The 24,433-nt window shown below is 39.8% G+C and overlaps 1 long non-coding RNA gene across 1 annotated transcript; it reads left to right on the top strand.

The window, feature by feature from the left end:
• Positions 1 to 9,221: 9,221 nt before the first annotated feature.
• On the top strand, positions 9,222 to 11,066 carry LOC118224300. Its single transcript, XR_004764615.1, has 2 exons — positions 9,222 to 9,604; positions 10,458 to 11,066. It is a non-coding gene; the product is annotated as an uncharacterized LOC118224300 (long non-coding RNA).
• The last annotated feature ends 13,367 nt before the right edge of the window (positions 11,067 to 24,433 follow it).

The raw sequence follows: 24,433 nt of genomic DNA, 5'->3' as shown, positions 1-24,433 counted from the left end.
CCTGCTTCTTCTCGTATGTTTTAAATTGATACAGTCACTAAATGAACATTACACACAATAAGCATAAACAATACAGTGTGGTATATTCAGCTAACACACCAAACATTATTAATAATGTGAAATTTAGAAATATCCCGAGTGCATTTACTTGAAAAATGTATTTATTTGAAAAATTCCTACAGTTCAATGTTATCCATATTATTCATGATAAGAATATAAATAAATATACACCCAGTGGTGACTGTTGAGCTCAAAACTGAGGAGGCAGAAAAGTTCACTTAAACTAATTATTTGTTTCGACATGTTTCCAATCCAATGACTAACAATACAATGATTAAGACACAAAATATTCAATACTATCAATAAATCATTCACACAAACATTCATTACAAAAGTATAAAATGTGATTGATCTACAACACACCTCCCAGACTCCTACCAACACCCAAATTCAGCCAATCAGTAGATGATAGTATGCAAAGTGACTTATTCAGCTTATGTTCAAAATATTCATTTACGCAAACATCACTGCACAGGGTGACCGGAAATTTCTATTTAATCCAGAGGGAAGAGTGCCCTCTACTGGCCCATCTCCTTAGTTCCTGCAGGTCAGAAGGTTAGGGGGTGGTACAGCTGCTGGCCAATCCACTCAGGTTTGAAGCCCAACACTCTGGCCTCTCCAGGGTCAGGCTGCCTCGATTTATGTCATCTCCTTTTTTTATTTTGTTTTCAATCAAAATAACGAAAATTCAATATGTCTACTGTGTATGTTTGATGTTCTTTTTTTCTAGATAGCAGTGAAACAACACTTGCCTCAATTATGTGATGTTGAACAGGTGCTCAGGAGTGATCGTTAGTTGTTGATGCTCTCCTGCATGGCTGTAAGCTAAATTCATGCCTCTCTGGAGCAATGCCAGTGGACTTGATGCTGTTTTCCACTCTTAGTATCACAGAGCGTTCAGGGGTTGAAATGAAATGCACAGGAAGGCTGGCCTGCTGTTTTGTTTACACCTCTGAACAGATAAAACCCACAAACTCAGTAAGTTCCTGTTTGTATTCACAAGTCTAATAAATCTTCCCAAGACTGGACCGTATGTGACACTTACAGAAAACCTTTTCAAGGGCCACTTGCATTTTAGCCGTGACCTATTTGTACAGCTGAGCATTAAACTATAGCACTGTAGGTTCAGTTTCTTGCTACAGCGTTGAGCAGGAGTTCCTGACTTGGTGTTTGACACTGTAACCTTCACACAACAAGTAAGTTCACCTAATTTCTGCTTGCCAACACCCCAAGGGTCAGATCTTTTCAGTTTCATTTTTTTCTTTTGGCCAATTAAGATATACAATTAGGTTTAACAATGCTACATTTTCCCTTCTTCTGGTAAATGGTAAATCGACTGCATTTATATAGCGCTTTTATCCAAAGCGCTTTACAATTGATGCCTCTCATTCGCCAGAGCAGTTAGGGGTTAGGTGTCTTGCTCAAGGACACTTCGACATGCCCAGGGCGGGGTTTGAACCGGCAACCCTCCGACTGCCAGACAATCGGTCTTACCTCCTGAGCTATATCACCCCTAAAACTATTCTTCTGCCAGTAAACCACTGCCACAAAATATAATTGCATGATATGTTTGTTATAATAACATATTTTTAGAAGATAGTATAATCAGTAACACTACAGTTAAACTGTATTAGAATAGTTTTTGACTTTGAGCGTAGTGCTTGCAACAATAGAAAATGACCTTCAGAGCACATTTTGCATGTGAGCATAACTGTGTGTACATTAGAATCTCTTATAGACTCTCCCTCATTAAATGCCTTTCTTCCTCCTTTTCTTTCGCTTGTCATACCGAAACAGTGTATGGTGCGTGTGGTCAGGGCGTGTTTCTCGAACTGCGAGTCATGTGACACAGAATCTGTTAAACCGGTAGCCCGTATTTGGGCCCTGGGCACTTCTCTCCGTTCACTACTCCGTTTTCTCTAGAATTATAAGTTGAGAATTTAATTGACTTTTGGCTGTCATGCTAGTGTGTGTGTGTGTGTGTGTGTGTGTGTGATAGATGTATGTTTGTAGGAATAGGGGCCACTTAACTTGTCATATCCCTGATGATACATCCTCATCTGCTGTAGCACTGACATTTCAATTATATTACGTCTATTGAGATATGATAGCTGTGAAAACATCTCTCTTGCGTGTTGATGAGTGGCCAAGATAAGGATCAAGTGTGAAAAAGCCAGCAAACGTATCAAGCTTAACTGTCCATAGTAGAAGCCCCAACCTTATTTGGTCAAAATATAATTTAGTAAGCAAGTCAGGGAAGTATATAAGATGAGTGTCAGGAGGGTCTGGGTCACTCGTCACTGAGTTAAGCCTTTGTATTTTCCCTTAAAAAGTCAAGGCTGTGCGGTGTTTTCCATTTGGAGCAGTGGTCTGCAGGTAACCATTTCTTATCCTCTCTTTAGTCCAAACTCTGTGCACTTATATTTCCATTTATTTGTCCTTTCTTTTCTTTTTTGACTTCTGCTTGGTCATTAGCATCTTAATCTTGACATTTGTTGTTGGCTTTTGGTAAAATGTTAGGATTGAGTCAGATTAGCCACTAGATTAACCACACAGAAATCAACACCATGACCAATGCATTTCAGGAGAAAAGCAGCACTAAGACTCAAAATTCAGGCTCATCTTTAAGACTGCTTAAAGAAAAGTTCACTCCAGGTTGGACGGTCTGATCCATGCATTACAGACGGTATAGAATTCCATGACTGGGGGCTTTAAAGAATCATACTTGCATACTGTATAAAAAGCTTTGAAGTTTATTCCAGACATAGCAATAACTGTGTCAACACTTCAGTGAGACAAGTATGAATAGAAATCCCCCATTAACTTTATTTAGGTGTCAGATATGTAGGAGTGGGGTAGCACGGTGGTAGCAGTGGGTAGCACTGTCGCTTCATAGCAAGAAGGTCGTGGGTTCAAATCTCAGCTTGGGGCCTTTCTGTGTGGAGTTTGCATGTTCTCCTTGTGTCCGCGTGGGTTTCCTCCTGGTACTCTGGTTTCCTCCCACAGTCCAAAGACATGCAGATAGGCCGATTGGAGACTCTAAATTGCCCATAGGTATGAGTGTGTGAGTGAATGGTGTGTGTGCCCTGGGATACATTGGCGGCCTGTTCAGGGTGTATTCCTGCCTCTCATCCAATGTACGCTGGGACAGGCTCCAGCACACCCCGCGATCCTGCCCAGGATAAGCGGGTATAGATAATGGATGGCAGTTATAGTAAAAAAGTTACAGTAAAATAATATTCAAATTTGTGATTCCTTTTTGTTCCACTGCTTAAAAATATGAAGTTTCAGTAAGTTATGCAGTGTATATGTGTGGGCTTAGGTTGGTGTATGTTGTGTGTACGTGTGTGCATGTCTGTGGTCATGTGTGTATGATAGGAAGTGGGCTATTTAGCTGTTTATTGGCTTACATGTGTAATGTCTGGCTGTATTGAGGTTCTCTTTTGAAATATATCAGGAGTTTCAATAAATAATACTCACTAATTGTGTATATCTTCCCCAGGTGCAATCATGAAGGCCACCTTCTCTCTGCTCTTCCTGATCTTTGCCATCACTTGCGCAATGATTACACAGTACACACCATACGAAAAATTCATAGCTCAGCATTACCAATACGGAATGACAGTGAAAGAGTGTAATAAAAAGATGGCTTTTATCAACAAACGTTATAATTACAACCGTTGCAAAAGGGTCAACAGTGTCATTTCTGCTTTGAGTCTGGACTCCGTCAACGCCGTTTGTGACGAGGACGGGAAACCCTACCCCATGCCGAATCGCACAAATCTTCACAAATCGTTGGATCAATTTCATGTGATCACCTGCAAGAGATCAAACCAGCGTGGGTGCGATTACACAGGATCCGAAAGCAAGAGATACATCATCGTTGGCTGCAATGCCGGAAACTTACCTGTGCACTATGAAGAAGATCATAAATTTTAAGTGAAGATACTTCTGACATATGTGAAGTTAAAATGATAAGGGCTATGCTAAAATTAATGCACTCATCTACCTGGAGCTTATAACCAGTTGAAACAATATGCTTTACGACAGCAATAAACATCACTGCAATAAAGGCTTTCACTGCAACCTGCTTCTTCTCGTATGTTTTAAATTGATACAGTCACTAAATGAACATTACACACAATAAGCATAAACAATACAGTGTGGTATATTCAGCTAACACACCAAACATTATTAATAATGTGAAATTTAGAAATATCCCGAGTGCATTTACTTGAAAAATGTATTTACTTGAAAAATTCCTACAGTTCAATGTTAACCATATTATTCACGAAAAGAATGTAAATAAATATACACCCAGTGGTGACTGTTGAGCTCAAAACTGAGGAGGCAGAAAAGTTCACTTAAACTAATTATTTGTTTCGTCATGTTTCCAATCCAATGATTAACAATACAATGATTAAGACACAAAGTACTCAATACTATCAATAAATCATTCACACAAACATTCATTACAAAAGTACAAAATGTGATTGATCCACAACACTCCTACCAACACCCAAATTCAGCCAGTCAGTAGATGATAGTATGCAAAGTGACTTATTCAGCTTATGTTCAAAATATTAATTTACACAAACATCACTGCACCGGGCAACAAGAAATTTCTATTTAATCCAGAGGGAAGAGTGCCCCCTACTGGCCCATCTCCGTAGTTCCAGCAGTTCAGAAGGTTAGGGGGTGATACAGCTGCTGGCCAAACCACTCAGGTTTGAAGCCCAACACTCTGGCCTCTCCAGGGTCAGGCTGTCTCGATTTATGTCATCTCTTTTTTTTATTTTGTTTTCAATCAAAATAACAAAAGTTCAATATGTCTACTGTGTATGTTTGATGTTCTTTTTTTTCTAGATAGCAGTGAAACAACACTTGCCTCAATTATGTGATGTTGAACAGGTGCTCAGGAGTGATCGTTAGTTGTTGATGCTCTCCTGCATGGCTGTAAGCTAAATTCATGCCTCTCTGGAGCAATGCCAGTGGACTTGATGCTGTTTTCCACTCTTAATATCACAGAGCGTACAGGGGTTGAAATGAAATGCACAGGAAGGCTGGCCTGCTGTTTTGTTTACACCTCTGAACAGATAAAACCCACAAACTCAGTAAGTTCCTGTTTGTATTCACAAGTCTAATAAATTTTCCCAAGATGTAACACTTACAGAAAACCTTTTCAAGGGCCACTTGCATTTTAGCCGTGACCTATCTGTACAGCTGAGCATTAAACCATAGCACTGTAGGTTCACTACCTTGCTACAGCGTTGAGCTGGAGTGCCTGACTTGGTGTTTGACACTGTAACCTTCAGACAACAAGCAAGTTCACCTCATTACTGCTTGCCAACACCCCTAGGATTACATTAGAATCTCTTATAGACTCTCCCTCATTAAATGCCTTTCTTCCTCCTTCTCTTTCGCTTGTCATACCGAAACAGTGTATGGTGCGTGTGGTCAGGGCGTGTTTCTTGAACTGCGAGTCATGTGACGCAGAATCTGTTAAACCGGTAGCCCGTATTTAGACCCTGGGCACTTCTCTCCGTTCACTTCTCCGTTTTCTATAGAATTATAAGTTGAGAATTTAATTGACCTTTGGCTGTCATGCTAGTGTGTGTGTGTGATAGATGTATGTTTGTAGGAATCTGTTTTCTCTAGAATTATAATCCCTAACATGGTAGCAAGGCTGCTTGAGTGAGCCCAGTGGTTCCACTGAATGGAAGCTAATGGCAAAATGTGGTGGACAAAACGGCATAGAACGGCACATAAAAGGCCAATGAAACGTGTACAAACACAACTTATGGTAAAAATGTTAAAATATGTCATTCTTTTGTGTTCCACTGCTTTTGAATGTGAAGATTCAGAAGATTCTTATGCTGTGTGTATGTGTGCTCTGAGGGTTGGTGTACATTGTGTGTGTGGGTGTGTGTGTGTGTGTGTGTATGTGTATGAGAGGAAGTGGGCTATTTAGTTGTTTATTGGTTTGAATGTGTGAGAGTGTGTGTGTGAGAGTGTGGTGTTTCTCTACTACCGCAGAATGATGTACCAGTTAATGGATCAGATCTGATAAGCAATAGCAAGGCCTGCTATTCAGTTAACTGTTAGCTGTTCAGATAGTGTCTCAGTAATTCACTCAATTATGTGATGTTGAACAGGTGCTCAGGAGTGATTGTTGGTTTTTGATGCTGTCCTGCATGGCTGTAAGCTAAAGTTCATGCCTCTCTGGACCAATGCCAGTGGACTTGTTGCTGTTTTCCTGACTTAGTATCACAGAGAGTTCAGGGTTTTAACTGAAATGGACAGGAAGGCTGGCCGGCTGTTTTGTTTACACTTCTGAGCAGATAAAAGCTGCACACTCACTAAGTTTCTATTTTCATTCGCAAGTCTAATAAATCTTCATGAGACTGGACCGTATGTAACCCTTACAGAAAACCTTGTCGGTTGCAACTTGCATTTTAGCCGTGATCTGTCTGTACAGCTGAGCATTAAACTACAGTGCTGTAGGTTCAGTACCTTACTACAGGGTTGAGCAGGAGTGTCTGACTTGGGGTTTGACTCCACACCCTTCAGACAACCAGCCTGGTTTCAGTTTCAGATTGTTCAGATCAGATCTTTTCAGTTTCAGATTGTTCATTTGGCAAATGAATATATACAGTTAGGTTTAACTATGTTACCTTTTCCCTTCTAAAGATATAATTACATCATCTGTTCTTTACTACAATTGACATACTTTTAGAAGATATTACAATAAAATTGCATTAGAATAACAGTCTTTGACTTTTAGTGTAGTGCTTTCAATAAAAATTGCAAGCATATAAAATATTTAAAGAACATTGGTTGGTGTATGTTTCAGTTAGCTTGTCATTTGGTTGTGAGAGAATATTATGATGAGAATGTTCCCCAAATCATATTTAATATATTTATTACGACTTTAACATATCATTTAAAGGTATACCCATGAAACTTACACATTGGGAATATTAATCTGCATGTACTGAGAACCACTTGGAAATCTAAAAATGACTAGACAGGATATTCCTCATTCACTTGCTCAATAACTCGCCCACTCTCCCATACTCACAAACATAGTAGCCCATAGTAGCTCACACACAAGTTACTAACAAAATGACTGCAAGGCTTGGAGCACTGAAGAAGGAAAGAGACCTTGGGCCATATTGACTAAGCGTGCCGAAAAAATACTATCAGGGCCACAAAATTATGCTTTGCCCCATGTTTTCAATTTAGCAGGGTTTTTACTAAGGCTGGTTATGTGAATGAGCGGTTCATTTACAGTAAAGCAACACACTGCCGGTATTCAAGAGGAATGTTGTAACAGTGACAAGAAAAAACAGTACGGGAGGAAATTGCAGCCTAAGTAAATACTGTAAATAATGTCAATTACAGACGTGGCAGGTGAGAGGTGGATCCACAGGTGGGTATACATGTACTGTATGTGTCACGCGTTTCGAAAGAAATACTTCCGCAAAGGCTGCACCCGCCCCGTGTATCCTTGCTGAAGCATCCTCTGGGAGCCTCCTCACTCCTCAGTCCTCCAAGGAGCATTTAACGGATTGGATTGTCCTTAAAGATGGCCGAATACAATCGATATCTGGGTCAAGCGGGGGGCTGAGGAGGCAAGAATGGTTAAAATATGCAATTGGAATGACCCCCCTTTCTAACTGCAGTATGTAAAAAAAAAAACATAAACATTTTCAGACACATACAAGGAGATCTTAATATCTTTACTTATCAAAACATGTTTACAGTTTTTGATGTCTACTGCTTGCAGACATTTTAATCACCGTTAGTGATCCACGTGGTAAAATGTCCAGTGTTCAATTTAAAAAGAGAAGTAAAAGGGAGCACGAGTCCCATAAGGATCACATGTATTCTGTAAAAGTTGATTGAACTCTGAAGATTTTGCTGTGCAGGAGAAACCAAGTGAAAAACTAACTGTCCTTTTCTCAGGGTTCAAAGCGTTAAGCTGTTGCGCAACGTGCATCGGTTAAATTTGCACAATGTGCATCAGTAAAATTCTGAATTTTACTTCTGTAAAGATTATAATCTAGGCACTATGACCACTGTCGTCTGGTTCACTTCCTCTCTTGTTATTCACAGTAGACTGTCATATGTATGGATCTGTTGTTTTTCATGTTAAATTTTCAGTTGGGGCCAAACTTTTGATAAGAGTTTGATATTCTCATATTTTGTCTAAAATTGGGGCAGCTCAAAAGATACCGATTAGAACTCATCATGAGGACTATTGAATTGCTTAAGCCCCTGAGACCTGTTTGTGTATGTTAATTGTGTATGTTAATTGTTTGACTTATTTCAAGTGTCTTGAATGATAAAAAATAAAATAAATAAAACATGTTGCAGTGAAAACATTTCCCATCGTAGTCCAAAGCTAACAGACAAAAGTGAAGCAGGACAGACAATGCCTCATTGCACTTTTATCTTGTATCACATAAGTACAGACATAATGAGGAAGCACATAGGAACAGGTGCATTTTACAACATGTCACCATCACATCCATGGCCTTGCATTACATAACACCTAGGCATTTGGCGAAGGCTCTCACCCAAAGCAACCTACACACATTATATTTTTCCCAATTGTACTCATTTATACGGCTGGATAGTTAAGATACGATACGATATGATTCGCTGATAATTTATTGTCTGATTGCTCAGGAACAGTTCCACATGATCACAAGAGACAAGAACATTAGCACAAAAGAGTTTAATGAAGAAAGTAGTACAGATGGGTGAAAATTAAAGGAAAAATCTGAATAAATGAGTGGAGAAACATAACGAATGCAGATCCGTTCATACAGGTATACTGCATGCTCTGGGGCATGTATAAAATGCTGAACAGGCCCTGTTGAATTGTATCTTTCTTGCCTCTGTAATCATCCTGTCATGTTTCTAATATGGCTAATATGACAAAAGGACCCGACCTGCCCTTAAGATTAGAACCTTTACCAACCGAACTATCCACCAAGCTTCTTTGGGTTTTTATATAAATTCAGGGGCTGTATGATGTTCCCATTCAGTCAGTGATCTTGCCTGGAAACAGCCTTTTTTTAAAGCTGCTTTTTAGCCTTGACACTGACCTTTTCTCATTCCACTTCTCTGTGCTTCCTTCCCCTTTTCTTTATCTTTCATTTCTGCTTGGTCAGTACAACAGCAGTTCAACAGCGTTTACATCAAGATAGCTGCCAGAGCTATCAACAAGAGCTGATCCAGAGTTGTGCATCTTCTGATCTACGTTATCTTCTTAATCTTGACATGCAGTTTTGTTTTCTTTTTGTTTTTTTGTTGTTGTTTTTTTTTTTCAAATAATTGAGGCTTTATGGTAGAATTCTTGAAGCTTGAGAGGTAGCCACTCCCCCCTCATCAAAGTATAAAAGTCAGGTCAGAAAAGTCAGATAGCCACACTCATCTGAAAGACATCTTCATCTGAGGATTACCGTTAGCTGAGATTAATTTCCCGAAGACGGACACCCTGAGCCCACCCAAAACCCAACACATCGTTCAACAGGTTGGTAATTTATCAGGTTACAGTGAACTTAACCAAAAGATGCAGAATGACCTTCTCTAGTAATTTGTACATGCACATATGTATATATTCTGAATTATATATATATATATAGTACAGACTACAAGTATTCGGTCGCCTGTGGTTTTTTAAAAAATTTAGATGTGAGGGGTCAAGTAAACATATTGTTATTGCCAGCAAAAAATTGCAAAGGAGCTTAAGATTTCTAGGTTCAGTGTGCAGTATACACTCAGAAGGGTCCGGCAGATGGGCAGTACTGTTGACAGGAGAAAACCAGGAAGATCAAGAGGCATAAGACAAATATCTTGTGTTGTCTAGCAAAATAAACAATCATAGAACTGCGCCGCAACTACAGGAAATTTTACTCAATGCAACTAAAGAGAAACCAGTTTCCCTGAATACAGTGAAAAGGCAACTCTGATCGGCTGGTCTAAAAGGATGTGTATCTGCCTCTTCGCTCTTCTTTCTTGGTCCGGTGTTGAAGGTACTTGGCCCACTGGAGTCTTTTCTTCTTGATAACGGCAAACTGCAAGGGCTTATTCTCAGATACACATTCTTTTAGACTAACAGACTGTAGTCGCCGTTTCACTGCAGTCAGGGAAATGGGTTTCACTCCTGTAGGTGTCATGCAGTTTTACGATGGTTTCTTTTGCTAGGCAACACAAAATATTTGATCGCTCAGGTCTTCTGTTTACATGATCACCCGTCAGCTGGAGCCTTCTGATTGTGAACTGAGCCCTGCACCTAGAAATCTTAAGATTCTTTGTTTTTTTCTTACATTTTTTCTTCAACTTCTTCTTTGCAAATGCGCACTTATTGCATACATCTTCCACAGGGTACAATCATGAAGGCCACCTTCTCCCTGCTCTTCCTGATCCTGGCCATCGCGTGCACTGTGACTGCCCAAACATACAGAAGTTTCACTGATCAGCATTATCTATATGGCATGACAGTTAGAGATTGTAATAATAGGATGAATTTTGTCAATACATACTACTATGGAAACCACTGCAAACCAGTCAACACTTTCATCACTGGACCCAATCTAAATGCCATCACTGCGGTCTGTGGAAGTGCAGGGCGACCCTACCCCAAGCCGGGCGTCTTTAATCTGCGCGAGTCGACAACTCAATTTAATTTGGTCACTTGCAGATACGCAGGAGGATCAGGCCAGCCCCCTTGCACCTATCGTGCATACACCGCAACAAGATTCATTGTGATTGCTTGTGATAGGACTGGATTACCTGTGCACTATGAGACAGATCATCCATAAGTCAAGATCACATTTGATATCTGTGCCGTTAAAATGCTAAAAGCTATGCAAAAATAAATCCACTGATTTAACTGGAGCTTATAACCAGTTGAAACAACATGCTTCCCAAACTGCTAATATTCTGCAATGCAAACAGCAATAAAGATCACTGCAATAAAGGATTTTACTGCAGCCTGCTTCTTCTCATATTTTTAAGTTGGTACAGTCATTGAATCAGTTTTGCAGACAATAAGCACAAATAACACAGTATCACCTATTCAGCTAAAACCCCAGTATAACAGTATTAAGTGATGTCATTTTGTTTTCCACATCACATTTTACACTCATTAAACAGCTATTATGTTTTAGAATGTTTATTAATTATCCTTTTATACCATTTTTTTCTGTAATTTTATATTATTCTACAAAGTCTACCAAACATGATAATAAGGGGTTTTCAAGAAGAAAAATGTATTGCAATACATTTTGAAAAAGATTTTATCCTGTGAATTTCTCACATGAAAAACAGGCTGTTTTAGGAGGGTGTCGCATGTTTCATTTATATGCTCAGCATTGATTGCTTAACTGACCAAAATGACACAAGTGCCCCTTCCATCTCCTTCACACACTTCCGTCCACAAAAGTGAACAAACATGGCATCTGTAAATCAACCAGTACACAAAAGACATTTCTCCATTACTACCACTGTCTTTATAACGGTCAGCAGATGCTCTTATGCAGCTTACATTCATTCACATACAAAATATTAATTTACATAAGCATCCGTCAATGTGATGGAAATCAGTTCCTCAGTTCCTGTTTTATTGATTGCTGTTATTATTGAGTGTTTTATCAATTTACAAAATCATTGCTTTGAGTATGGAATCGGGGTGGGGGGGAGGGGGTTTGTTGTATTGTGTTAAGCACTTTGTGTTACATTTAACTTGTATGAAAAGTGCTATACAAATAAAGTCTGATTGATTGATTGATTTAAATTTCTATTTCACTTTAGTTTTTCATTTCAAATCCAATGTGCTGGAGTTCAGTGTCAGAACAACTAAAATTGTGTCACTGTCCAACTTCTTAGGGATTGCATACCGAAGCATTTTTTTTCATTATATTTTTAAAATAATTTTTTTAAGTTCCAAAAGCACCTCCTATCCAGTTCTGCACCAGTAAAGAAAACTCAGGAATTAGAGAGAGAAAGATTTTAATGATGGGCTTCACATACAAGATTTGCAATGCATCTGATAACAATGCAACTCTGTATTACGCTCTCTTTATTCACTTTTTAAAAAGGCATTTTTCAAAAATTGTGCTTATTTTGTTAAGAGTGCTGGAATGTGGCATCGTTCTGAAAGAATCTGTGACCTTACCCAAAACCCTGTAAAGTGGTCCTATTGATGTCCAAGGGATTCAGTGTTCACTGGCTGTTTCCCAAGGTGAAAATCACACCCTGCAAACAGGCCCACGCACACATACATTATTATTTTAATCTTGGCACACACCTTTTTCATTTAAAATCCACAACGCAATGTAATGTCAGCTAGGACAATGCAAAGTATGACGGCCTCAAGGCCCACTCTGTTTTTTAAAATTGTTTTTATAACTATTATCTTTTTTAAACACAGAGGTGGAGAATCCAGGTTCAGAAAATAAAGTGTTTTGTTCAAATCACCTGGATTTTCTAAATGAGCACAATTCTTCAGCCAGGAGCTGGAACTCATAAGTGAAATCAGCTGGCTGAGTTCATAGGAGGAAGAAACACACAGCAAGACTAACTTACTGACCCATGGACTTTCCACATTCCACCTCTGTTTATTGAAGTCTGTGACAAAGAATTCCATTGTACCAATAAAAAATGGCAAATTAACAGTTTATCAAGGTTTGTCAATGTGTCTGGTGACAGCAGTTGTCTGAGGCAATGGGCCTCATTCACAAAATGAAAAAAGTGTAGTCACATTTCATCATAAACTGCATGTAAGAACGTTTCCAAGAACATTTCGGCATTCATCATTTTTTTCTTATCTGCATTTGTTCATGTCAGTTTCCTTATGCAAATCACATGAACAGGACTGTGCAGAACATTTCGAAACAGTCAGCATTCATCACCTCATTCACCTGGGATACGCACAAAAACTGCGCGTGTCATGAATCCCATATTGGTTTTTTGTAGGAACATATTTAAGAACAAAAAGGAAAGAGATGATGAATGCAATTTGTTAATTTTATGCACAATCCTGTTCCTGTGTTAGTATAAGGAAACGGACACATAAAAAGAAAAACAAATTCTGAATGCCGAAATGTTTGTGGAAATGTTCTTACGCACAGTTTACGATCAAACATGACCCTACGCATGTCTCGTGAATGAAGCCCAATGTGTCCACAAAGGCCAGGCAATCAGAAGAGGCGGACAGTTCACCCACCCGGGCAGGCAGCAGTGGTCACTACTCTTTAAAAATTCCAGGTTTTGTTAAATTGAGTTGGGAGGGTATGGGAACACAAAGTAGGAGACATGCATGCAGGGTGGGCCTGTCTGTGTATCTCAGTGGATGGACGGGGGTGCGAAATACAGTAGACCGGTCATGTAAAAAAAAAAGAGAGACAGTGAAAGGAAATAACAGGATGTGCTTGCCACAGTCCACCATCTTATTTACACGACAGTGCTTTTACACACAAACATCTGACGCGCCTCAAGTCCACACATTACATTACAGGCATTTAGCAGACGCTCTTACCCAGAGCGACTTACACAAATTTTTACATACACCTCTCTCCATCTGCTGTCCCTGTCCCTACCTCCCCCCAGTCATCACTTTCCTACTTCACGTGAACCCGTATCCGTCTGTCTCCTCCCCTCCAAATTTCTCCCTCGTTCTCAGTCGCCCCGCAGCTGCCCTTCTTTCATTCGGCCTCCGTTACCTCCCTCTCTCCTTCCCTCTTTCACACCCTCCTGCCGTGACATCATTCATGTGCCACGTTGATGCCGCTTCCGGGAAGCACATCCGCAAAGTAAGCACCCTCTCCAGGAGACCAGTCCCTCCTTCCCCCCCCCATCCAAAACCGTGCATGCAAAAGCGCCGCACGTACTTGGTACTCCTCTTCAACCAGTGACCACAGCAAGGTCGGATCATATACACTGACAATCACCAAATCCATCCAAAAACACACAGCAAAATAAATGATTTAAGACTAAGAATAAGTCAGGATACACAGTCATAGAACTGACGTAACAGCCATATAGAACTATCTACAATCACGCCACAGACATAAAAAGTATGACAATCTACAATCACAAAAAAATCAAGTAACAATAGAACAAAGCCACTTGTTGGGCTGATCGTAATTTTTGGACGTCAAAGAATCTCCTTAGTTCCTGCAGGTCAGAAGGTTAGGGAGTGGTACAGCTGCTGGCCAATCCACTCAGGTTTGAAGCCCAACACTCTGGCCTCTCCAGGGTCAGGCTGTCTCGATTTATGTCATCTCCTTTTTTTATTTTGTTTTCAATCAAAATAACGAAAGTTCAATATGTCTACTGTGTATGTTTGATGTTCTTTTTTTTCTAGATAGCAGTGAAACAACACTTGCCTCAATTATGTGATGTTGAACAGGTGCTCAGGAGTGATCGTTAGTTGTTGATGCTCTCCTGCATGGCTGTAAGCTAAATTCATGCCTCTCTGGAGCAATGCCAGTGGACTTGATGCTGTTTTCCACTCTTAATATCACAGAGCGTACAGGGGTTGAAATGAAATGCACAGGAAGGCTGGCCTGCTGTTTTGTTTACACCTCTGAACAGATAAAACCCACAAACTCAGTAAGTTCCTGTTTGTATTCACAAGTCTAATAAATTTTCCCAAGACTGGACCGTATGTGACATTTACAGAAAACCTTTTCAAGGGCCACTTGCATTTTAGCCGTGACCTATCTGTACAGCTGAGCATTAAACCATAGCACTGTAGGTTCAGTACCTTGCTACAGGGTTGAGCAGGAGTTCCTGACTTGGTGTTTGACACTGTAACCTTCAGACAACAAGCAAGTTCACCTCATTTCTGCTTGCCAACACCCCAAGGGTCAGATCTTTTCAGTTTCATGTTTTTCTTTTGGCCAATTAAGATATACAATTAGGTTTAACAATGTTACATTTTCCCTTCTTCTGCCAGTTAACCACTGCCACAAAATATAATTGCATGATCTGTTATAATAACATATTTTTAGAAGATAATATAATCAGTAACACTACAGTAAAACTGTATTAGAATAGTTTTTGACTTTGAGCGTAGTGCTTGCAACAACCCCTAGGGGGCGGAAAATTACAAGCATAGCACTGTCAACTGCTGCCGTGCTGTGTTGTTTGTTAATAATGAAGCATCGCGTAGTTCTGGCAGGCCACGAGAGTCAAGCGCTCCGGCTGAATCAGCTGATGGCTCAGCTGAGTGATGTTCGCCTATCACAGTACATTCACTTAACAGTCTACTTAAACAGCCTCCCTCTACTCATTTGGCTGCTCCTCCTGCATGCAAGCTGCTGCACGTTGCTTTGTAAAACCCCTCCACCACCCCAGCTCTATCCCTATGTTACATTACATTACATTACATTCATTTAGCAGACGCTTTTATCCAAAGCGACGTACAAAAAGTGCATTTTCATGATCGTAGACAACTGCTGAACACGGGTTCAGTAAGGTACAATTACTTATTTTGTAAAGCTATTTCTAGCTGAGAACAAAGAACACTATCCTGGTCTGACATCTGCAAAGCCAAACTAGGCAGAAGAATAAGCTACAGTATTAGGACGAATACAATTTACCAAGAAGTGCAGGGAAGGGGCAACATGTAACAAGTGATAGGAAAAGGGGTTTTTTTTGTTTTTTTTTTGTTTTTTTTAATATATACAGCGTGGTGGTGGTTATTCTAGGTATAGTCTGAAGAGATGAGTCTTCAGGCCACGGCGGAAGATGGATAGTGAGGGGGAGGTTCGGAGAGGGACGGGGAGTTCGTTCCACCACTGGGGAGCTATATGTCACGAATTTGCATTTCTCCAGTCCTATGTGGTAAGAATTTGTATTGCTCCATCCATATGTGTTAAGAAATTGCATTGCTCCATCCCTATGTGTCCACCACCCCAGCTCCATCCCTATATGTCACGAATTGGCATTTCTCCAGTCCTATGTGGTAAGAATTTGTATTGCTCCATCCGTATGTGTTAAGAAATTGCATTGCTCCATCCCTATGTGTTAAGAACTTGCTTTGCTGCTGGATCTGTTCTGTGTGTACCCCTCTAAGGGGGTTTGGCTGCTGGCCTCCTGGCCTTATTCACGCAGGCTGCGTGGTTGGCGGGAGAGCTCCAGAACAGAGCCATACCACCAAACATAACTGTATTGTCTTATTGTCAATAAAGATCTACTTCGATGACAGTGGTCCTGACAGAATTACATTACGGTGCTGACATTATGATTATTGCATTTTAAAATCCCATTTATCAAATTGTCTTAGATGACCCACTGAGTCAAATCCCAACTCTAATGATCAATAGAAAATGACCCTCTGAGCACATTTTGCAAGTTCAGAAGGTTAGTGGGTGGTACAGCTGCTGGCCAATCCACTCAGGTTTGAAGCCCAACACTCTGGCCTCTCCAGGGTCAGGCTGTCTCGATTTATGTCATCTCCTTTTTTATTTTGCTTTCAATCAAAATAACGAAAGTTCAATATGTCTACTGTGTATGTTTGATGTTTTTTTTTTTCTAAATAGCAGTGAAACAACACTTGCCTCAATTATGTGATGTTGAACAGGCGCTCAGGAGTGATTGTTGGTTTTTGATGCTGTCCTGCATGGCTGTAAGCTAAAGTTCATGAGCACATTTTGCATGTGAGCATGACTGTGTGTACATTAGAATCTCTTATAAACTCTCACTCATTAAATGCCTTTCTTTCTCCTTTTCTTTCGCTTGTCATACAGAAACAGTGTATGGTGTGTGTGGTCAGGGTATGTTTCTCAAACTGCGAGTCATGTGACGCAGAATCTATTAAACTGCTAGCCCGTATTTAGACCCTGGGCACATCTCTTTATTCACTTCTATTTTCTCTAGAATTATAAGATCAGCATTTAATTGACCTTTGGCTGTCATGCTAGTGTGTGTGTGTGTGTGTGTGTGTGTGTGTGTGATAGATGTATGTTTGTAGGAATAGGGGCCATTTAACATGTCATATCCCTGATGATACATCCTCATCTGCTGTAGCACTGACATTTCAATTATATTAAGTCTATTGAGATATGATAGCTGTGAAAACATCTCTGCTGCGTGTTGATGAGTGGCCAAGATAAGGATCAAGTGTGAAAAAGCCAGCAAGCGTATCAAGCTTAACGGTCCATAGTAGAAACCCCAACCTTATTTGGTCAAAATTAAAATTTAGTTAGCAAGTCAGGGAAGTATATAAGATGAGTGTCAGGAGGGTCTGGGTCACTCGTCACTGAGTTAAGCCTTTGTATTTTCCCTTAAAAAGTCAAGGCTGTGCGGTGTTTTCCATTTGGAGCAGCGGTCTGCAGGTAATCATTTCTTATCCTCTCTTTAGTCCAAACTCTGTGCACTTATATTTCCATTTATTTGTCCTTTCTTCTCTTTTTTGACTTCTGCTTGGTCATTAGCATCTTAATCTTGACATTTGTTGTTGGCTTTTGGTAAAATGTTAGGATTGAGTCAGATTAGCCACTAGATTAACCACACAGAAATCAACACCATGACCAATGCATTTCAGGAGAAAAGCAGCACTAAGACTCAAATTTCAGGCTCATCTTTAAGATTGCTTAAAGAAAAGTTCACTCCAGGTTGGACGGTCTGATCCATGCATTACAGACAGTATAGAATTCCATGACTGGGGGCTTTAAAGAATCATACTTGCATACTGTATAAAAAGCTTCAAAGTTTATTCCAGACATAGCAATAACTGTGTCAACACTTCAGTGAGACAAGTATGAATAGAAATCCCCCATGAACTTGATTTAGGTATCAGATATGTAGCAGTGGGTAGCACTGTCGCTTCATAGCAAGAAGGTTGTGGGTTAAAATCTCAGCTTGGGGCCTTTCTGTGTGGAGTTTGCATGTTCTCCCCGTGTCCGCGTGGGTTTCCTCCGGGTACTCTGATTTCCTCCCACAGTCCAAAGACATGCAGATAGGCCAATTGGAGACTCTAAATTGCCCATAGGTATGAGTGTGTGAGTGAATGGTGTGTGTGCCCTGGGATACATTGGTGGCCTGTCCAGGGCGTATTCCTGCCTCTCATCCAATGCACTCTGGGATAGGCTCCAGCACACCCCGCGATCCTGCTCAGGATAAGCGGGTATAGATAATGGATGGAAGTTATAGTAAAAAGTTACAGTAAAATAATATTCAAATTTGTGATTCTTTTTTGTTCCACTACTTCAAAATATGAAGTTTCAGTAAGTTATGCAGTGTATATGTGTGGGCTTAGGTTGGTGTATGTTGTGTGTACGTGTGTGCATGTCTGTGGTCATGTGTGTATGATAGGAAGTGGGCTATTTAGCTGTTTATTGGCTATCCCCCTACTGTTCCACTACTTTAAAATATGAAGTTTCAGTAAGTTATGCAGTGTATATGTGTGGGCTTAGGTTGGTGTATGTTGTGTGTACGTGTGTGCATGTCTGTGGTCATGTGTGTATGATAGGAAGTGGGCTATTTAGCTGTTTATTGGCTGACATGTCTAATGTATGGCTGTATTGAGGGTCTCTTTTGAAATATATCAGGAGTTTCAACAAATAATACTCACTAATTGTGTATATCTTCCCCAGGTGCAATCATGAAGGCCACCTTCTCTCTGCTCTTCCTGATCATTGTCATCACTTGCGCAATAATTGCACAGGACGAAAGATACCAAAAAATTCATAACTCAGCATTACCAAAACGGCATGGCAGTGAAAGAGTGTAATAAGAAGAAGGCCCCTATCAACAAAAATTATAATAACAACCGTTGCAAAGAGGTCAAGTGTCATTTCTGCATTGAGCATGGACTCCATCACCGCCGTTTTTGTGACAATGACGGGGAAACCTACCCCATGCCGAATCGCACAAATCTTCGCAGATCATTGCAACAATTTTGTGTGATCACCTGCACACGCAAGGAGGGATCAGATCGGCGTCGGTGCGATTACACAGGATCCGACAGCGTGAGATATATCGTCACTGGCTGCAATGCCGCAAAGTTACCTGTGCACTATGAAGAGGGTCATATATTTTAAGTGAAGATACTTCTGATATATGTGAAGTTAAAAAGATAAGGGCTATGCTAAAATTAATGCACTCATCTAACTGGAGCTTATAACCAGTTGAAACAATATGCTTTACGTACAGCTGAGCATTAAACTATAGAGCTGTAGGTTCAGTTTCTTGCTACAGGGTTGAGCAGGAGTTCCTGACTTGGTGTTTGACACTGTAACCTTCACACAACAAGCAAGTTCACCTCATTTCTGCTTGCCAACACCCCAAGGGTCAGATCTTTTCAGTTTCATTTTTTTTCTTTTGGCCAATTAAGATATACAATTAGGTTTAACAATGCTACATTTTCCCTTCTTCTGCCAGTAAACCACTGCCACAAAATATAATTGCATGATCTGTTCATTATAATAACATATTTTTAGAAAATAGTATAATCAGTAACACTACAGTAAAACTGTATTATAATAGTTTTTGACTTTGAGCGTAGTGCTTGCAACAACCCCTAGGGGGCAGAAAATTACAAGCATAACACTGTCAACTGCTGCCGTGTTATGTTGTTTGTTACATTACATTACAGGCATTTAGCAGACGCTCTTATCCAGAGCGACTTACGCAACTTTTACATAGCATTTTCACATTGTATCCATTTATACAGCTGGATATATACTGAAGCAATTTCGGTTAAGTACCTTGCTCAAGGGTACAACGGCAGTGTCCTACCCGGGAATCGAACCTGCAACCTTTCGGTTACAAGCCCAGTTCCTTACCCACTGTGTTACACTCCTGTTAAATTGTTAAAATTACATTAAGGTGCTGACATGAAGATTATTGCATTTTAAAATCCCATTTATCAAATTGTCTTAGATGACCCACTGAGTCAAATCCCAACTCTAATGGTCAATAGAAGATGACCCTCCGAGCACCTTTTGCATGTGAGCATGACTGTGTGTACATTAGAATCTCTTATAGACTCTCCCTCATTAAATGCCTTTCTTTCTCCTTCTCTTTCGCTTGTCATACAGAAACAGTGTATGGTGTGTGTGGTCAGGGCGTGTTCAGACCCTGGGCACTTCTCTCCGTTCACTTCTCCGTTTTCTCTAGAATTATAAGATCAGCATTTAATTGACCTTTGGCTGTCATGCTAGTGTGTGTGTGTGTGTGTGTGATAGATGTATGTTTGTAGGAATCTGTTTTCTCTAGAATTATAATCCCTAACATGGTAGCAAGGCTGCTTGAGTGAGCCCAGTGGTTCCACTGAATGGAAGCTAATGGCAAAATGTGGTGGACAAAACGGCATAGAACGGCACATAAAAGGCCAATAAAACGTGTACAAACACAACTTACGGTAAAAATGTTAAAATATGTCATTCTTTTGTGTTCCACTGCTTTTGAATGTGAAGATTCTGTAAATTATGCTGTGTGTATGTGTGCTCTGAGGGTTGGTATACATTGTGTCTGTGGTTGTGTGTTTGTATGTGTATGAGAGGAAGTGGGCTATTTAGTTGTTTATTGGTTTGAATGTGTGAGAGTGTGTGTGTATGTGTGCGTGTGTGGTGTTTCTGTACTACAGCAGAATGATGTACCAGTTAATGGATCAGATCTGATAAGCAATAGCAAGGCCTGTCTTTCTTGCCTCTGTAATCATCCTGTCATGTTTCTAATATGGCTAATATGACAAAAGGACCCAACCTGCCCTTAAGATTAGAACCTTTACCAACCGAACTATCCACTAAGCTTCTTTGGGTTTTTATATAAATTCAGGGGCTGTATGATGTTCCCATTCAGTCAGTGATCTTGCCTGGAAACAGCCTTTTTTTAAAGCTGCTTTTTAGCCTTGACACTGACCTTTTCTCATTCCACTTCTCTGTGCTTCCTTTCCCTTTTCTTTATCTTTCATTTCTGCTTGGTCAGTACAACAGCAGTTCAACAGCGTTTACATCAAGATAGCTGCCAGAGCTATCAACAAGAGTTGAGCCAGAGTTGTGCAACATCTGATCTACGTTATCTTCTTAATCTTGACATGCAGTTTTGTTTTCTTTTTGTTTTTTTGTTGTTTTTTTTTTTTTTTCAAATAATTGAGGCTTTATGGTAGAATTCTTGAAGCTTGAGAGGTAGCCACTCCCCCCTCATCAAAGTATAAAAGTCAGGTCAGAAAAGTCAGATAGCCACACTCATCTGAAAGACATCTTCATCTGAAGATCACCGTTAGCAGAGATTAATTTCCCGAAGACGGACACCCTGAGCCCAACCAAAACCCAACACATCGTTCAACAGGTTGGTAATTTATCAGGTTACAGTGAACTTAACCAAAAGATGCAGAATGACCTTCTCTAGTAATTTGTACATGCACATATGTATATATTCTGAATTATATATATATAGTACAGACTACAAGTATTCGGTCGCCTGTGGTTTTTTAAAAAGTTTAGATGTGAGGGGTCAAGTAAACATATTGTTATTCCCAGCAAAAAATTGCAAAGGAGCTTAAGATTTCTAAGTTCAGTGTTCAGTATACACTCAGAAGGTTCCGGCAGATGGGCAGTAATGTTGACAGGAGAAAACTAGGAAGATCAAGAGGCATAAGACAAATATCTTGTGTTGTCTAGCAAAATAAACAATCATAGAACTGCACCACAACTACAGGAAATTTTACTCAATGCAACTAAAGAGAAACCAGTTTCCCTGAATACAGTGAAAAGGCAACTCTGATCGGCTGGTCTAAAAGGATGTGTATCTGCCTCTTCCCTCTTCTTTCTTGGTCCGGTGTTGAAGGTACTTGGCCCACTGGAGTCTTTTCTTCTTGATAACGGCAAACTGCAAGGGCTTATTCTCAGATACACATTCTTTTAGACTAACAGACTGTAGTCGCCGTTTCACTGCAGTCAGGGAAATGGGTTTCACTCCTGTAGTTGTCATGCAGTTTTACGATGGTTTCTTTTGCTAGGCAACACAAAATATTTGATCGTTCAGGTCTTCTGTTTACATGACCACCCGTCAGCTGGAGCCTTCTGATTGTGAACTGAGCACTGCACCTAGAAATCTTAAGATTCTTTGTTTTTTTCTTAAATTTTTTCTTCAATTTCGTCTTTGCAAATGCGAACTTATTGCATACATCTTCCACAGGGTACAATCATGAAGGCCACCTTCTCCCTGCTCTTCCTGATCCTGGCCATCGCGTGCACTGAAACTGCCCAAACATACAGAGATTTCATTCGTAAGCATTATCTATATGGCATGACAGTTAGAGATTGTAATAAAAGGATGGCTTTTGTCAACAGACATTACAATGGAAACCAATGCAAACAACACAACACTTTCATCACTGGACCCAATCAACATGCCATCACTGCGGTCTGTGGAAGTGCGGGGCGACCCTACCCCAAGCCGGGCGTCTATAATCTGCGCGAGTCGACAAATCGATTTAATTTGGTCATTTGCAGCCACGTAGGAGGACCAAGGCAGCCCCCTTGCAACTATCATGCATACACCGCAACAAGATTCATTGTGATTGCTTGTAAAAAAAGATTACCTGTGCACTATCAAACGGATCTTCCATAAGTCAAGATCACATTTGATATCTGTGCCGTTAAAATGCTAAAAGCTATGCAAAAATAAATCCACTGATTTAACTGGAGCTTATAATCAGTTGAAACAACATGCTTCCCAAACTGCTAATATTCTGCAATGCAAACAGCAATAAAGATCACTGCAATAAAGGATTTTACTGCAACCTGCTTCTTCTCATATTTTTAAGTTGGTACAGTCATTGAATCAGTTTTGCAGACAATAAGCACAAATAACACAGTATCACCTATTCAGCTAAAACCCCAGTATAACAGTATTAAGTGATGTCATTTTGTTTTCCACATCACATTTTACACTCATTAAACAGCTATTATGTTTTAGAATGTTTATTAATTATCCTTTTATACCATTTTTTTCTGTAATTTTATATTATTCTACAAAGTCTAGCAAACATGATAATAAGGGGTTTTCAAGAAGAAAAATGTATTGCAATACATTTTGAAAAAGATTTTATCCTGTGAATTTCTCACATGAAAAACAGGCTGTTTTAGGAGGGTGTCGCGTGTTTCATTTATATGCTCAGCATTGATTGCTTAATTGACCAAAATGACACAAGCGCCCCTTCCATCTCCTTCACACACTTCCGTCCACAAAAGTGAACAAACATGGCATCTGTAAATCAACCAGTACACAAAAGACATTTCTCCATTACTACCACTGTCTTTATAACGGTCAGCAGATGCTCTTATGCAGCTTACATTCATTCACATACAAAATATTAATTTACATAAGCATCCGTCAATGTGATGGAAATCAGTTCCTCAGTTCCTGTTTTATTGATTGCTGTTATTATTGAGTGTTTTATCAATTTACAAAATCATTGCTTTGAGTATGGAATCGGTGTGGGGGGGAGGGGGTTTGTTGTATTGTGTTAAGCACTTTGTGTTACATTTAACTTGTATGAAAAGTGCTATACAAATAAAGTCTGATTGATTGATTGATTTAAATTTCTATTTCACTTTAGTTTTTCATTTCAAATCCAATGTGCTGGAGTTCAGTGTCAGAACAACTAAAATTGTGTCACTGTCCAACTTCTTAGGGATTGCATACCGAAGCATTTTTTTTCATTATATTTTTTAAATAATTTTTTTAAGTTCCAAAAGCACCTCCTATCCAGTTCTGCACCAGTAAAGAAAACTCAGGAATTAGAGAGAGAAAGATTTTAATGATGGGCTTCACATACAAGATTTGCAATGCATCTGATAACAATGCAACTCTGTATTACACTCTCTTTTTTCACTTTTTATAAAGGCATTTTTCAAAAATTGTGCTTATTTTGTTAAGAGTGCTGGAATGTGGCATCGTTCTGAAAGAATCTGTGACCTTACCCAAAACCTGTAAAGTGGTCCTATTGATGTCCAAGGGATTCAGTGTTCACTGGCTGTTTCCCAAGGTGAAAATCACACCCTGCAAACAGGCCCACGCACACATACATTATTATTTTAATCTTGGCACACACCTTTTTCATTTTAAATCCACAACGCAATGTAATGTCAGCTAGGACAATGCAAAGTATGACGGCCTCAAGGCCCACTCTGTTTTTTAAAATTGTTTTTATAACTATTATCTTTTTTAAACACAGAGGTGGAGAATCCAGGTTCAGAAAATAAAGTGTTTTGTTCAAATCACCAGGATTTTCTAAATGAGCACAATTCTTCAGCCAGGAGCTGGAACTCATAAGTGAAATCAGCTGGCTGAGTTCATGGGTGGAAGAAACACACGGCAAGACTTTAACTTACTGACCCAT

The sequence above is a fragment of the Anguilla anguilla genome, chromosome 3 (assembly GCF_013347855.1).
Source record: "Anguilla anguilla isolate fAngAng1 chromosome 3, fAngAng1.pri, whole genome shotgun sequence".
NCBI lineage: Eukaryota > Metazoa > Chordata > Actinopteri > Anguilliformes > Anguillidae > Anguilla > Anguilla anguilla.
The sequence above is the reverse complement of the archived record's forward strand: the minus strand, read 5'-3'. Positions and strand labels throughout refer to the sequence as shown.